We start from the raw sequence: 13,399 nt of genomic DNA, 5'->3' as shown, positions 1-13,399 counted from the left end.
GAAGTGAACTCAAAACCCACCCCCACAGTGACACACTTCCCCCAACAAGGCCACACCTACTCCAACAAAGCCACACCTCCTAATAGTGCCACTCCCTGTGAGCTTCTGGGGGCCAAATTATATTCAAACTACCACACTAGCTGAACCTGTTTCTTACCACCTGACGGTAAGAGGTAAGAAGTAAGATATCTGGTTATATTTTGCCATCATCACCATCTCCATCCCCATCCCCATTGCTATCATATTATCATTACCATCATCACTAACATCATCACCACCATCAGCATCGTCTCCTCCTTCCTAACTGTTATCAAGTTATATGCTGCGAGGATGAGTTAAATATTTTTATACACTTCAGTTCATTGAATCCTTAGAGGAAGCTTATGTGGGGCTAAGGTTGTCACTCAGCAGTGGGATACTGGCTTAGCATGCATGAAGATACAAACATCCTGCGTCACCAAAGAAGAAGAAAAAACAAATGAAGACAGATACTATTATTTTCATCAATAAACGGATGGGTGGGAAAACAGAGGGAACTTGAGTGACCCAAGGTCATGGAGCTCAAAGGTAAGGGGGTCATGTTCAGCCCCTTCCCCGACTCTTAGCAGAGCCCTTAGCCACACAGTTATAACTCATCAATGCCATTGGCCCCACCCATGGCATATCCTTAGCATTCTGAGTCTATCCTACTCACTACAGTTCTTTCTCTGCAGCTGTCACAGCTACACAACAGAACTTTTGCCAAAGTGCCTTTGTGTTTTTATTTATAAGATACATTTTATGCCCGGGTTGGGGCTGGTGGCAGATCCTGTCTCCTCTACATTATAAAGCCTTATGTAAACGCCATAAAAACGTCCCCGGGTGCTTATGGCAATCTATTGATCATAACCATTTAATCTCATGTGTAAAGCCAGAGGCTGGGTACGTCCTGCAGTTTGGCCTGCAGGTTTGAGCTTATAAATCTCTACTTATATACCAGTGCTGGAGGCCAAGAAGGATTATTTATGAATGAGATTCTAGGGGCGTTCTGCCCCAGATTAATTGCTTTCAATCCTATTTTATGGAGGTCCAATGGGTCAATGTTGGGAAAATGAATCTCAGCCACACAGCCTCAATGGGGAAAAAACTCAGAAGCAGCTTTCGCCTTGCTGGATGGTCACTGTGCAGCCCTGTGATCTGGAGCTAGGGACTGTGACGCCGGGTGGGGCGGCTGTAGGGATGATGACACTTGTAAGCACCCCAAAGAACAGCTGCAGCCCATAGCGCCATGGCTGCTCGAGCCAACAGCCTCTGAGTTTTTACTACTCCTGTCTTCTGGGAGGAGCCGGAGAACAGATCAATAAGATGCTCCGACAGAGGTGCCTGCAGCATGGCCATTGCTCAGGCAAGACACTGATGGCACCTATCACTAGCAATAAAAAACCACCGGAGACAGAATGGGGGCCCGTCCATTGCAGACCTGTCTGACCCTCTCTGATAAACATCTCCTGAGCAGGCCTGCAGCAAAGAAACCATTCCAGGAGGCAACATGCCCAGCCCCCTCTGAGGACTGATGCATGTGGACCTATATACGATGTACGACAGAGCGCTCTGGCACAGTCTGTGGTGAGTACCGGTTCCAGGAAACCTGGGAAGGTGTTTTGAAGCCCTGTGTGCTGTTGAGAGATCTATGCCAAATTAAATTGTTTAAAGGAAGCCACACCTTGTCAATCCTTCCTCAAGTTTTTTGTTTTGTTGTTGTTATTGAGGGGGAGGGGCCAAACTAGTTGCTTAGAGTTTTTTTTTTATACCTTCTCCTGGGTTCCATAAAATAAAGTGACTGGTCTAGATGCTACAAGCAGAGTGGGTCTAGGTAGTCTGTCCTGAATTCTGGGTGAACATCCCTTACCGATCGCAGTCAGAAAAGGTAGACAGTAACCAAAACAGTAATGTCCAATACTAAAGTAGCTCAAACATACAACCAAAGGAGTCCTTTCCTCCCCTCCACCCAACACATACTACATGAGAAGGAGAATGTGACACGCCATAATATCCTGCCAAAGGCAGCCAGGCAGGACGAGTGGACAGGAAAGCCCCTCACTGACCTTGAATTTAGACTAAAAAAGATACAAATTAGGAAATAAACACTGAAAACTTCCATTCCCGAGCCAGCTCAAAGAACCGTCAAGAGATTGCAAGGCAGAAAAGGAAAGCATTTCCTGTAGGATGAACCACTTAAGCCAAAAGGCTGTTCTGCCCAGCATGGCTAACACTGGCCTGCCTGCACATCTTCTGCCCAGAGTGACTAACACTGACCTGCCTATACATAGCTTGTTGTGTGAAGCTATCCTGTGCTCTGAAGGTATTTAGCAACCTCCATAGCCTCAGACCTTTAAGAACTGCTGGCGCTCACCAGGTGTAACCATAAAAAAGACCTCCAGGTGTTATAAACTGACCCTGGCTGGAAGTTACCCTCAGCTGAAAATTATAGCACCAAGCAAAGGCATGGAGGCAGGAACATGGTTGGTAGAGTGGATAATCGTGATTGCCAACTTGAATGGATTGAGAGATCAGTGAAGTATACTTCTGTAGCTGAACTTTCTTTGGACCACCAGCTCCCAAATAATGACAGGACATGTAGACTTCTTATTATGGAAGGGTGGTCTTAGCTTAAGTTTAAGCTTGTTCCCAACTAGCTCTTAACGCTTAAATTAATCCATTTATATTAATCTGCATTCTGCCACATACTCTCCTCAGCACTGTATGTCCAATTTCCTCTGCCTCTCCATAGCGAATCCCCAGCCCCTCAGAGTCTTCCCTTGAGTTCCTCTCTCTTCCCAGAAGTCCCACCTATCCTCTCCTGCCTAGTTATTGACCGTTCATCTCTCTCTCTCTGATTTATTTTACTTATTATATATGCAATGTTCTGTCTGTATGCACGTCTGCACACCAGAAGAGGGCATCAGATCTCGTTATAGATGGTTGTGAGCCACTATGTAGTTGCTGGGAATTGAACTCAGGACCTCTGGAAGAGCAGTCAGTGCTCTTAAGCTCTAAGCCATCACTCCATGGGCCACCGTCCTACTGGAAGGTCACAAACTAAGGTGACTGCCCTGTTACCCTACCTAGTCTTGCTTGCCAATTGCATTTGCCACTTGTGTGCAATTAACACTTCACAAAGAGTGGTCCACGGCATGCAGCCCACTGAGGAGCTCATTAGGAATTTGGACTCTTGGGCCCCACCCTTGACCTTCTAGATCACAATCTTCATCCTGGCAAGATCCCTAGGTTATCTGAGATGGCATTAAAGTCTGCTGCGGTCTTCTCTGTAATGGCAGCTTATGTTGTAATCAGCAGCCTCTAACACACAGCATCCATCAGCACTTGGCATTACCCATTTGTCAGTTCCTGCTCAACATAGTAAACATCTGGGAGAATAAACTTGCAAGAGAAAAAGTTTATTTGGGCTCCTTAAAAAATGTGTGTGTGTGTGTGTAAGAGAAAAAAGGAGGGAAGGAGAGAAAGAGGAAGAAAGGGAGGGAGAGAGAAGGGGATACACAGATGCCCTGGGAGATGAAAGAAGTTGGATTCCATGGAGTTATAGGCAGTTATAAGCTGCCTAGTGTGGATGCTGGGAATTGAACTCAGGTCTCTGCAAGAGCAGCAAGTACTCCTAACCACTGAGCCATCTTTCCAGCCCCTTGCTCACTGATCTGTAGGGTGGCATAGTGGAGCCATGTGCAAAGCAAACTACTCACCTCAAAGCCAGAAAGAAGAAAAACAAACAAACAAAACCCACAGAACTGTCTTGGGTCCTCTTAAGGCCATTCCCCAGTGATCTGCACATTTTCCCCTAGGCTCCACCTCTTAAAGGCTCCCCACATCCCAAGCAGTCCTACTTTGAGGTCCCAACATTTAACATGCAGGCCTTAGGGACATTCTCATATAAACTGTCACAGTGTGCACAAATAAATGCCCCAACCTTCCTCTCTATTCAATTCGTTCAACAACACCCATGGCCTGCCCCTGGGGGTGACAGCCTGGTGACCTCACACTTGCTAGGCAGCTAAGTGCACAGACGAAGCCCTTCAGTCCACACAAGACTACAATGAAGTGCTACCAGGTGAGAACACTCAGGCCTAATTCTTCTGCTAATAGCAGAATACGGGTTTTAATGCAGACTTCCTTTCCCCAAATCCCAGCTCTTTCAATATGTGCCCTGCAGAACTGGAACTTTCTGCTTGTCCTAAGTATTGGGAGCCTGGTGGGGGCTGGGGTCACACAGACTGACAGCTGGCACCAGCTATCAACTCATCAGGAGTAAGAGGGTCAAAGACAGTTTAAGTCACTGGGACAGGCTTAGCTTTACTCTAAGCTCCCCACCATTTCATCAGGTGGAAATCAAAGGCATTTACAGACCACACATAAAAACCACAAAGCAGCCACATCCCTGAGCCTAGCAAATCTGTACCCTTGATTAGAAATTACCTACATGGAAAAAGTCCAGATCACACCTCTGCTGTGAGTTCCGAAAGTCCCACCCCAGATCATTCCTTTCCTGAGGGCTCTAACATTTGGGGGGGGTTGCCATTTAGCTTATTGTTTTGTTGGGGGGAAGTGAAGGGGTTGAGGCAGGATGTCATGATGCAGCCCCATGTTGGTGTGACTTGCCGGTCCCTATCTCAGTCTGTAGAGTACAGGGTAGGTGGCACCATGCCTGAATTTTGAATTCCAATTAAAAATAAATAAATAAAAGACACAGGATTGTAGGCAACAAGCATCTCCATAGCTCAGAGACCCCAAAGAGATGGCATAAACTCTCCCATGTTTGAACTAGAAACCGTGGAAATACTTTAAGGGCTCTGGGGGTACAATGAGCTCACCTCCAGCTCTCTCTAAATCCAGGAGAGTGAGCAATGAATGGTAGCCACCTTCTCATCCCCCTTTTCCTGAGGATGCCCCAAGATTCTTCTGAGGGTTTCAAGACTCCTAACCCCAGCAGGCAGAGCTGAGAGTGTGAAAGAGTCACCACCCATTGAAGGGCAGGGGATGGAGAGAGAGGTAGGGGCCCTGTTGTCTGACAGTAAGTGTGCATTGTGAGGAAGTGGTCAACTGTGCTCAGAGGGTTCTGAAAAGCCCACCCAGATGTCTGACCTCACTCTGGCTCATCTAGCTCAGGGAGCTGCCTACCTCATGCACCCTAGATGCTTCCCAGAACCGATGCTGAAAATGTCATGCATCTATGTTCCCAGCTTCCCTTGCAGCTATGGCACCATCAACAAATGCTTCCCAGCAAGGCTCTACACAGCAGCCAAGACCTGTATGAAAACACCGTGGGTCTGATGCTGTGCTTCCTGGCTCCTTCGTGGTCAGAATGGGATTTGCTTCCAGAAGGAATCATGAGCTTATTCTGGGAGACTCTGAACAGGCTCAGTCCCTGACCCTCCTTGTAAAATCTGTGCACTCCCCAGTTCCATGAGAATGTTCTTTGTTTAAATTGGCCTCTGTGACTGTAGCAAGCTAAGGATCCCAAGGATTGCATCCTCACAGAAGCAGGGATGTGAGCACAGGACAGCCCACTGCCGCCCCCTCTACTCTGCTCCCTGGATACTTCTCACAGCCCCATCACAGAGTTCATGATATGCAATGGGTTCTGATGAGAGGCAGACAATGTAAGAAAGCTTGAGGTTGTATTTTGTGTGACTGTTTTCTGTTTCGCTTTCATGCTACTACATTTTATTACGTTTGCACAAATATTGGTCCATGACAGGTTGTGGGAGAAAAAGAAACCTACTGGTCTTCCACCAAAGATGACCCTTCACCACAACTGGTGACTACATGGCAGCACAAACATGTGACCAGTGAGTCACATGCCAGGCTGGGAGTCACAGTGGGTCTAGCCTCAGACCTGAGCTCGCTCTGGACCCACCCGTCTGGGGAAGCTGTGCCCTTTTCCTTCCCCAGTAGGAAGTCCAGTTGTTAGACTCCACGAGCTCCCGACATTCAGGAGTCTGTGACATTCAGGAGTCTGTTGTTTCTAGTCAGATCAATGGGAAGCATCAGTACACCTGACCAAAACTAAAGGTCCTTCCAGAACCAAGACTTGGTGGCAACCCAGTCCCACTTCCGTACTACTGTGTGCTGTCCTCAAGCCGAAGGTGACAAGCCCCAGACAACCTTTAAGGCTCAAGTGCTTAAATGTGGCACTTGCAATGTCCCTCCCCCCTTTAAGACCTTAATATAACATAGCCATTTCGTATAATTGTTGAGTGAGAAGTTTCAATTTGACCGTTATCAGCGTGTGCGCATGTACACAGGGGCAGGGGTGTGCGTGCCATGAGGTGTGTGCCAAAGCGGAAGACGACGGAGCGTCAGCTCTCTCCCTTCACCTTTATGTGGGTTCGTTCTGGGGACTGAACTCAGCAGGTCCTTTAACTGGTTTATCTGAAACATCTTATAGGCCCCAAGCTTTCCATTTTATTAACACAACTAATTGTGCACTGCTGAGCGCTCACTCACAGTGAGCAGCAGCATCCATCCCAGGGCACAAGCATTTCTAACCCTCCCCAAAGTGCCCTCCCTCCCTTTAACAACCTCCCTCCACTCCCCATGTAATCACCTTAGCCATCACTTTCTGGCATGTGGATCAGTTTGAATTCTCTAGAATTTTGTATAAGTGAAATTATACAGTACATATCCTTTTAATGATGGATCTTGTTTTTAAACCAAACATATCTGTCTGTCCTGCTAAACGTTATTACATCTTGCATGCTTAAAATCATCTCTGGCATGTTAAGCTGCTTGGTCCAAGTTGCTTCCATGGATTTGTGAGTAAAGGGTTGAATGCGTGAGCAGGCCAGGGGCCACTGGAGACTTGTGTTTTCTTAACTTACAAAAATCCTTCCGCTTCTGAAAATCCCTGCACTCCCCAAAGCAATGAAGATGTTCAGAGGGCCACCCACCAACACCAGAGGTCTTTCCTACGGCAGGTCAGCAGTGCAGATGGACAGAGCCACGGAGACCTGGAAGCCTATGGTATGCACAGTGAGAAATGTCAGTGCCCTTTCCACCACTGCAATGCTCCCACAAATCATCAGAAATGCTAGACCGTGTTTAACACCCCCAACTGTGGCCACACAAGCCAGGACACTCACATATAATTTACATACTGCTGAGCTCCTGGGAGCTTCTAAATAAAAGGTCCTGTGCACCCCCCCCCCGGCATTATTTTTTGAGTAGAACGACATCAAGTAACAAATTAAACGTTGTCTGTTTCTCCATCATGGGAGGGGGGGTGAGCCTTGCCCTCCACTAGCTGACACCTGGGCACTTCTTAAGGCCATTTGCTGCAGGCATCTCACAGGGATTGTGCTCTATGCTAGCAGGTACGGCTGCACATACTGGATTCCTTTTCCAGATTCCAGCCATAAAAAGCGTTTTAATCTCACTGCACAGGGAGGGAGTTCACAAGGGCACTTTGCATTCCGCCTCTAGGTGTTCGATTACATTGAGCCACAACATGGTTATAATCCTAATAACAGAAGGAACAGCAGCCATTGGAGGGGCTGAGTCCATACCAAAAGGCAGCTACTCCAAGGACAAGACAGGCAACAGGAAGCACACTATTGGAATGGCCAAGGTGAATTCTCATGATTTGACAAAATGGAAAGAGAAAGGGGGTGGGGGGTAGAACACTGGAAAAGCAAGGCCTAGGACTCTACACCTGGTTGACGCCATCTAGAGCCCAAGGAAGCACTTCCTGTCTTACTGCCCTGTTTGCTCTGCTCTGTTTTGTGCACGACTCAGGGGACTCCATACAACAAAGCCAAATAGAGAGACCCAGCAAGCACCGCCTGGCACCTGAGTAGTTAGCTGCTCCTGTGTCCGCGGTGCCCCCAGCCTTCCCAAAGCACAAGAAGGCCTGGCTGCGGCCCCAGGACCCACATGGGTATGTGAGCTCGTCTCCTGCACAGCCTACTCTAGTCTCGGATTTCTCCATTGGATTGGCAAAGACTTCCTAGATCAAGCATGCTCTCTCGCTGCACTGCTTGTTCCCTCCTCCACCCTTAACACCGAGCCAGGCAACAACATAATCAAAGGAATAATCCTTTCGATGTATTACTCTAAGCAAGGGAATGAATGTGAGTCTTTCCCAGTGGCTTCCCCCATGCCCACCCAACAGTTCTCTCTATGAAGCGAATGAATAAATGAATGGATGGATAGAAGAAGTAGGAATATTTTGACCACATCATATTATTTGATCCCCACAGCAAACCTGTGATGTTAATGACAATAATAGCTAACAGTTGCACTGTAATTACACGCCAGCCACCATCCTAAAATCTTCATACATATTAACTCCTTTACCACCCTGGAATCCTATGGAATAAGGACTGTTATTATCTCCATTTAGCAAACGGAGGAACTCATGGAGGCAGGTTTGCTTATAGGAGGCAAAGCTGGCTCCTTGCTAGGCACTAGCCAGCATTATACTGCTCCTCTACTGTATACTTTACAAAGCAGGGAACATAGGTTCATGATATTAATTTAAATGAGGTTAGGTAAGATGTGAACACAAAGCAAGCCTAGGGCTATCGTCCCTGGTCACTGTTAAGTGACACATCCAAACTGTGAGATCTGAATAGCCTGCTCTGACTCCACACTCTCAACACCTCTGCAGCACAGGTGCAGAAAGGCCGGCCTTGCGAATATCCGAGATGAACCAAAGAAAGATTGGGTGGGGAGCTGAGGTCATGGGCGCTGATCTGCTAAATATGCTTTAGCCAGACTGAAGGCATTGTGAGGCCCAAGGTAGAAAGAAAAAAAAATGAAAGCAACCCTGGGAAACACGGAATTCATCCACACACACACACACACCCAAGTCACATATATGCTTCGGTTGCAGAAGAAACCATCCCCTGGCAGCCTGGGGATGTAGCACAGTCAAAAAAAAAAAAAAAAAAAAAAGCTGGAGCCAGACCAATGCCATCTTTGCAGAATCTAAAGGTTGGAGTGTTATAGTGTTATAGTCTAAGCAACGTGGGGAGGGCTTCTTGGGATTGTATTTTAATACAAAATATTCCAAAAGGTCTAGGGCAAGTTAGGGAAATTTAAAAGGCAGTCAGGGATCAGAACGACGACTTTCTCTAGAGCTCCTTCTTCGCTCTGCCTGGGGAACGCAGATGATTTCCGAATTCTATCCTGAGAGAATGCAAGGCTACGGGTTTGGAGTTGGGAAACTGTACGCATCTCAAATTCCTGTTGCACATTAAACTGGACATCAAGTTGAGGAAAAGCGGAGTTGCCGAGGCTGGAGAGAGATGCTAGAGTGCACTAATTAAGGGCGCAGGCTTGGAGAGGCCGGCAGTCTGACTGGACCTGAAGGAGAGGTAAAGCTATGGCTGAGTCAGCTAGCATCCAGGGACAAGACAGGCTTTTCCTCCTTAGGAGAAAAACCTCTTAAAAATAGGCAGGAACCCAGCACAGCATGCCCTGTGAAAGCCAGGGTTCAGCTGACTCGTGTGGGACTTGTAAGTCACCACCCATGTGAGTGACAGGCAGGCCTTCCTGACAGCACAAGTCCTGAAACCAGACCTTGCCATTTCTGTTTTTCTATCAAAATGAAACCAAAAGGTTCTTTGTCCCCTATGAAAATTAATGGGGAAAAGCCCCTCCCCGAGTGAGTTTTGAAGGCACCCAGCCTTTTAATGAAGCCAACATCTTTGAAAACTTTTAACCTGTTGTTTAGTAAGTTTTGCTGGTGAAAAAAAAAAGTGACAGTATAAATGGAAAAAAAAAAAAAAAGTTGCTGAAGGAGGTTTGCTTCGACCACGTCTGGGCGCCCCGCGATTGGAGACGATCTCTTTTAGTTGTTCCCTGACAGGTTCCCGGTTACCCCCAAATACACGCACACCACACCAGAGCCGGGGCCCTAGAGACCTTACTTTCAATCTCAACTGAAGGCACTTAATGAGAAACAATCACTCTTCGCTGGGTCCTGGGGACCTACTCCTTGCGCTTGAGGGGAATCTGTGCACCCTGCTGGGCTTTCTCAACGTCTTGGTTACTCATTCCAAGAATTAGCCACACGCGATTGCTTGGTGGTAATTTTTTTTTCTCGCACAGAAAACCGCAAAAGGATTTAACCAAAAGGAAGCGAAGGTTTTCTTTTTATAAATTCGATTAGCCTTTTCCACTGTCTCTGCCTCGGGACATTTCCTCTGGGAGGAATTTTATACCCAGGCACTCCTTAACGAGGCACTGTTGCATGCGGGGCACGGAGAACTTAGCGCGAACTTGGAGGACCGTTTGCGGTCCCCTGCCTATTCCGTTTTTAAATGCCGGTGTGAAAACAGCCCTGCAAGGAGGGGAAGATGAAGTTTGCCACACACTGGTAGTAATGGATCCATTGCCTGGGTGGAATCCTGCCTCCGCTGTGCACGACTGAATTTCCTTCTAGAACCCACACCTGAGCACCCTGTCTCCGCGCTGCGGGAACAGAGGTCTAGAGAACGCCCTTGCAGGTGGACGGCGGTCTGGTCCCCCTTCCCCACTCCCATCTGCGCCTTTCTCCACTTCGCCAGGAGTCAGCTGCTGGGCAGAGCACACAGTTCGGTCTCCAAGGCCTCGGGTTCGAAGCTGAGCCAAGATCCGAGGGAGGTCAGGATTTAAACTATATCAATTCACTTAGGAAAAACTCTGTGAAATTCCCAGGAAAGCGGAGTCTCAGGCTTGGAAAAAGGCCGAACCTACGGAATGCTTTCCAAATTTGTCTTTTGTTTTCTGTCTTCACCACCACCACCCCAAGCCCCAAGTCCAGAAAAGAACCCTAAGGGCAGGAGTACAAGCCACCTCAATCTTTCTTCCCTGCTCCTCCCACCCCCACCCGGCAGGCATCCAGGCAAGAAAAGCACAAATAAACCCCAGGTGGTTAATGGTGGTTCATCCAGGCGCCCCATCCCCAAACACACACACACACACACACACACACACCACGCGCGCGCACACACACACACACACCACGCACACCAAGCTCACCACCCACTTGGCCCCACCCACCTCCGGGGAGGGGAGGGACTGGGAACCTGATCTCCCGGCTCCTGCCCCGAACGTTTCCCCATCAATAATGTTGATACCATCGACGTGCCTACTCCCCGCCCCCAGGGCGCCGCTGCCGCCTTTTTGCCGCTTTTTGCCGGGCGCAGGAAAACGAAACCTCCTCTACTGCCCTTGTAGTCCCGGCCTGGGACCTTGGGCTGGAGATTTCGGAAGCTGGGGCATAGCCAGGGCGCTTAAGGACCATCTCCACCTCTGGAGTAGGGTTCCCAACCTGCACCGATGGAACCCGAAAGCGAGTAGGGGACCCACACAAGGCCTCAACCCAGGCCACACCGAGGTCAGACTGGGCCATAATTAGAAAACTTTACGGGCAAAAGAACCAGGCATCAGAATAGAAGGCCTTCACACGCCACCATCCCTTCCTAAAACTGGAGCTCGAACAAAGATAGACCGAAACCCCTTCCTTGGCAACTATGCTGTGTCAGCAGCCCTAGGCCACGGCCCTCGGGCCAGCCAACTCACCGAGGACAAACTAGACATCAGGAAAGTGAGGTGATACATTGGAAGGAACAGAGACACCCCCCGCCCTCCCCCCCGCGCCCCAAAGGCAGTTTGCGCAATTGATAAGCGTCTCCCCAGGGTGCGTTTCGTCTTGGTCCGGGAGGTCGCGACCCCTGCACAGCTGTCACTTCACTTCGGCCACCCTCATTCCCTACTGGGTATCTGTCCCCAAATACCAGGCCTTCCTGAGGAACCTGCAAGCCACAACCTCTTGGCCATATCTCCCAGCAGCAGCCCCCATCCACGGTTAGGAGGGCGCGACCCCATGGAGTGCTCTGGCCTGGAGGTGTGCAGAGCAGTCGGAGGGACTCCAGCTGTTGCACCTCACTGACCTTCGCTTTCTCGACCCGTTCAAAAATAAAAATTAACCCTCACTCTATGTTCATTTTTATTGATTTAATTATGTCTTTGCTCCGCGACACGCGGTGCCTTGCCAGCTTGCTGACACTTCGGCGACCGCACCAGCGAACCGCGGAACTTGGGCGCGAGACAATGGCCTGTAATTGATGTATCGCCACCAACAATAAAGACCAATTCTCCTCTCCCGGCCATTCCAACCGTCCCCTTCCTCCCATCCCCCTCCTCCACCTCCCCTCATCTCTCTCCGGGCCAAAAGGAAAGAAAACAAACAAGAAATTAGCGGGGGATGCCGCTTGCAGAGCCAGGCGCCCGCCTCTACGTGGTCGAGGACTCAAAAGAACGAAAAAAGTTATCAAAGTTTAGATACCCACAATTAATTCGTCTCTGCTCACCCATTTTAATTAATCAGCGCGAAGCAGTTTTTGCGTTTTCGTTCATTTGTTGTTTTGGGGAGGAGGTTCCTTCACCCTTAATCACACATAGAGCCAACAGCGAGCACGTGTAAAGATTTTCCCCCGAGCTTCCCGAAGAGTAAACTATGAGAAGGGATTGTGGGACCGCTAGCTTTACTGGGTTTCTGGCCACTGGATTGCCCGGAGGTCGGGACTTTGAAGAAACCAAAAATGTTACAGACTGTTAAGGACCACTCCATAACCGGCAGATTTGGGGAAGAAAGGCGCAAGCGCGCCTGGAAGCGTCGGCGCACCCGAAGGGTGCGCCTTGGCGTGTTTTCAAGAGCGCCGACTTGTGAGGTGGGGGCGAGTGCTAGATTTTAAAATGTTCAGGTCTAATCACGTTCCCGGGGGTTTGGGGCAAGCAAGCGGCTCGCACCCCAGGAGTGCGCAAATCCATCTTTGCCGAGAGATCTCTTTAAATATTCAGCGAGAAATAATGGCATTTGAAACACCACCTATGGAAACATTATTATCTTCATTCTTCAACATCAGACCCACTGATAGCTTCGTTTGTCTTTTTATCAAAATCTACAGTAGCCAACAGAACCTGGGGAGAGGGGAAGAGCGAGGCGCGAGAGAGAACGGGAAATTAGGGAGATGGGAGAGGGGTGGGCAAGCAAGAGCAAAACTAAGAAGAGTGAACAGGGAGAATGAAAGAAGGGAGAAGTTATACCAAGAAAGAATAAAGGCAGCAGATGGAAAATATACTTTTAACTAGGGCACAAAAGATTAAGGGAAAAAGAAAAAACTAGGAGGAAAAAAAGGGCCATTTGGGAGAGTCCGATATGGTTCCTGAATTCCGAGGCTCTGCTGTGAAGGCTGGTGCCCACTTCGCGCCAGCCCACTGAGACGCATCCAGACTCACAGGCGCTCCAGAATTGGGGCGTCCTTATGAGGCCTCTCTCCCGATCGCGAGATAGGGCAAGGATTGTGTATCTGCACCCCTCCCCCGCCTCCACCCCCATCACTCAGCCGAAGTTTAGTTA

At 48.8% G+C, this 13,399-nt stretch overlaps 1 long non-coding RNA gene across 3 annotated transcripts in view; it reads right to left on the bottom strand.

Moving 5' to 3' along the window:
- Positions 1-13,399, bottom strand: part of LOC106021873 — an 88,065-nt gene that overhangs the window by 73,589 nt on the left and 1,077 nt on the right. The window contains exon 1 of one of the 3 annotated variants that reach the window (XR_005873024.1): positions 12,351-13,315. The exons of the other annotated variants lie outside the window; for them this stretch is intronic. This is a non-coding gene — a long non-coding RNA (uncharacterized LOC106021873). Of the gene's footprint in view, positions 1-12,350; positions 13,316-13,399 lie in introns of those variants that run through there. 3 annotated transcript variants of the gene reach the window in all.

The sequence above is a fragment of the Mesocricetus auratus genome, unplaced genomic scaffold (assembly GCF_017639785.1).
Source record: "Mesocricetus auratus isolate SY011 unplaced genomic scaffold, BCM_Maur_2.0 Super-Scaffold_100045, whole genome shotgun sequence".
Taxonomy (NCBI): Eukaryota; Metazoa; Chordata; class Mammalia; order Rodentia; family Cricetidae; genus Mesocricetus; species Mesocricetus auratus.
Note: the sequence above shows the minus strand (reverse complement) of the source record. Positions and strands in the feature narration are given on the sequence as shown.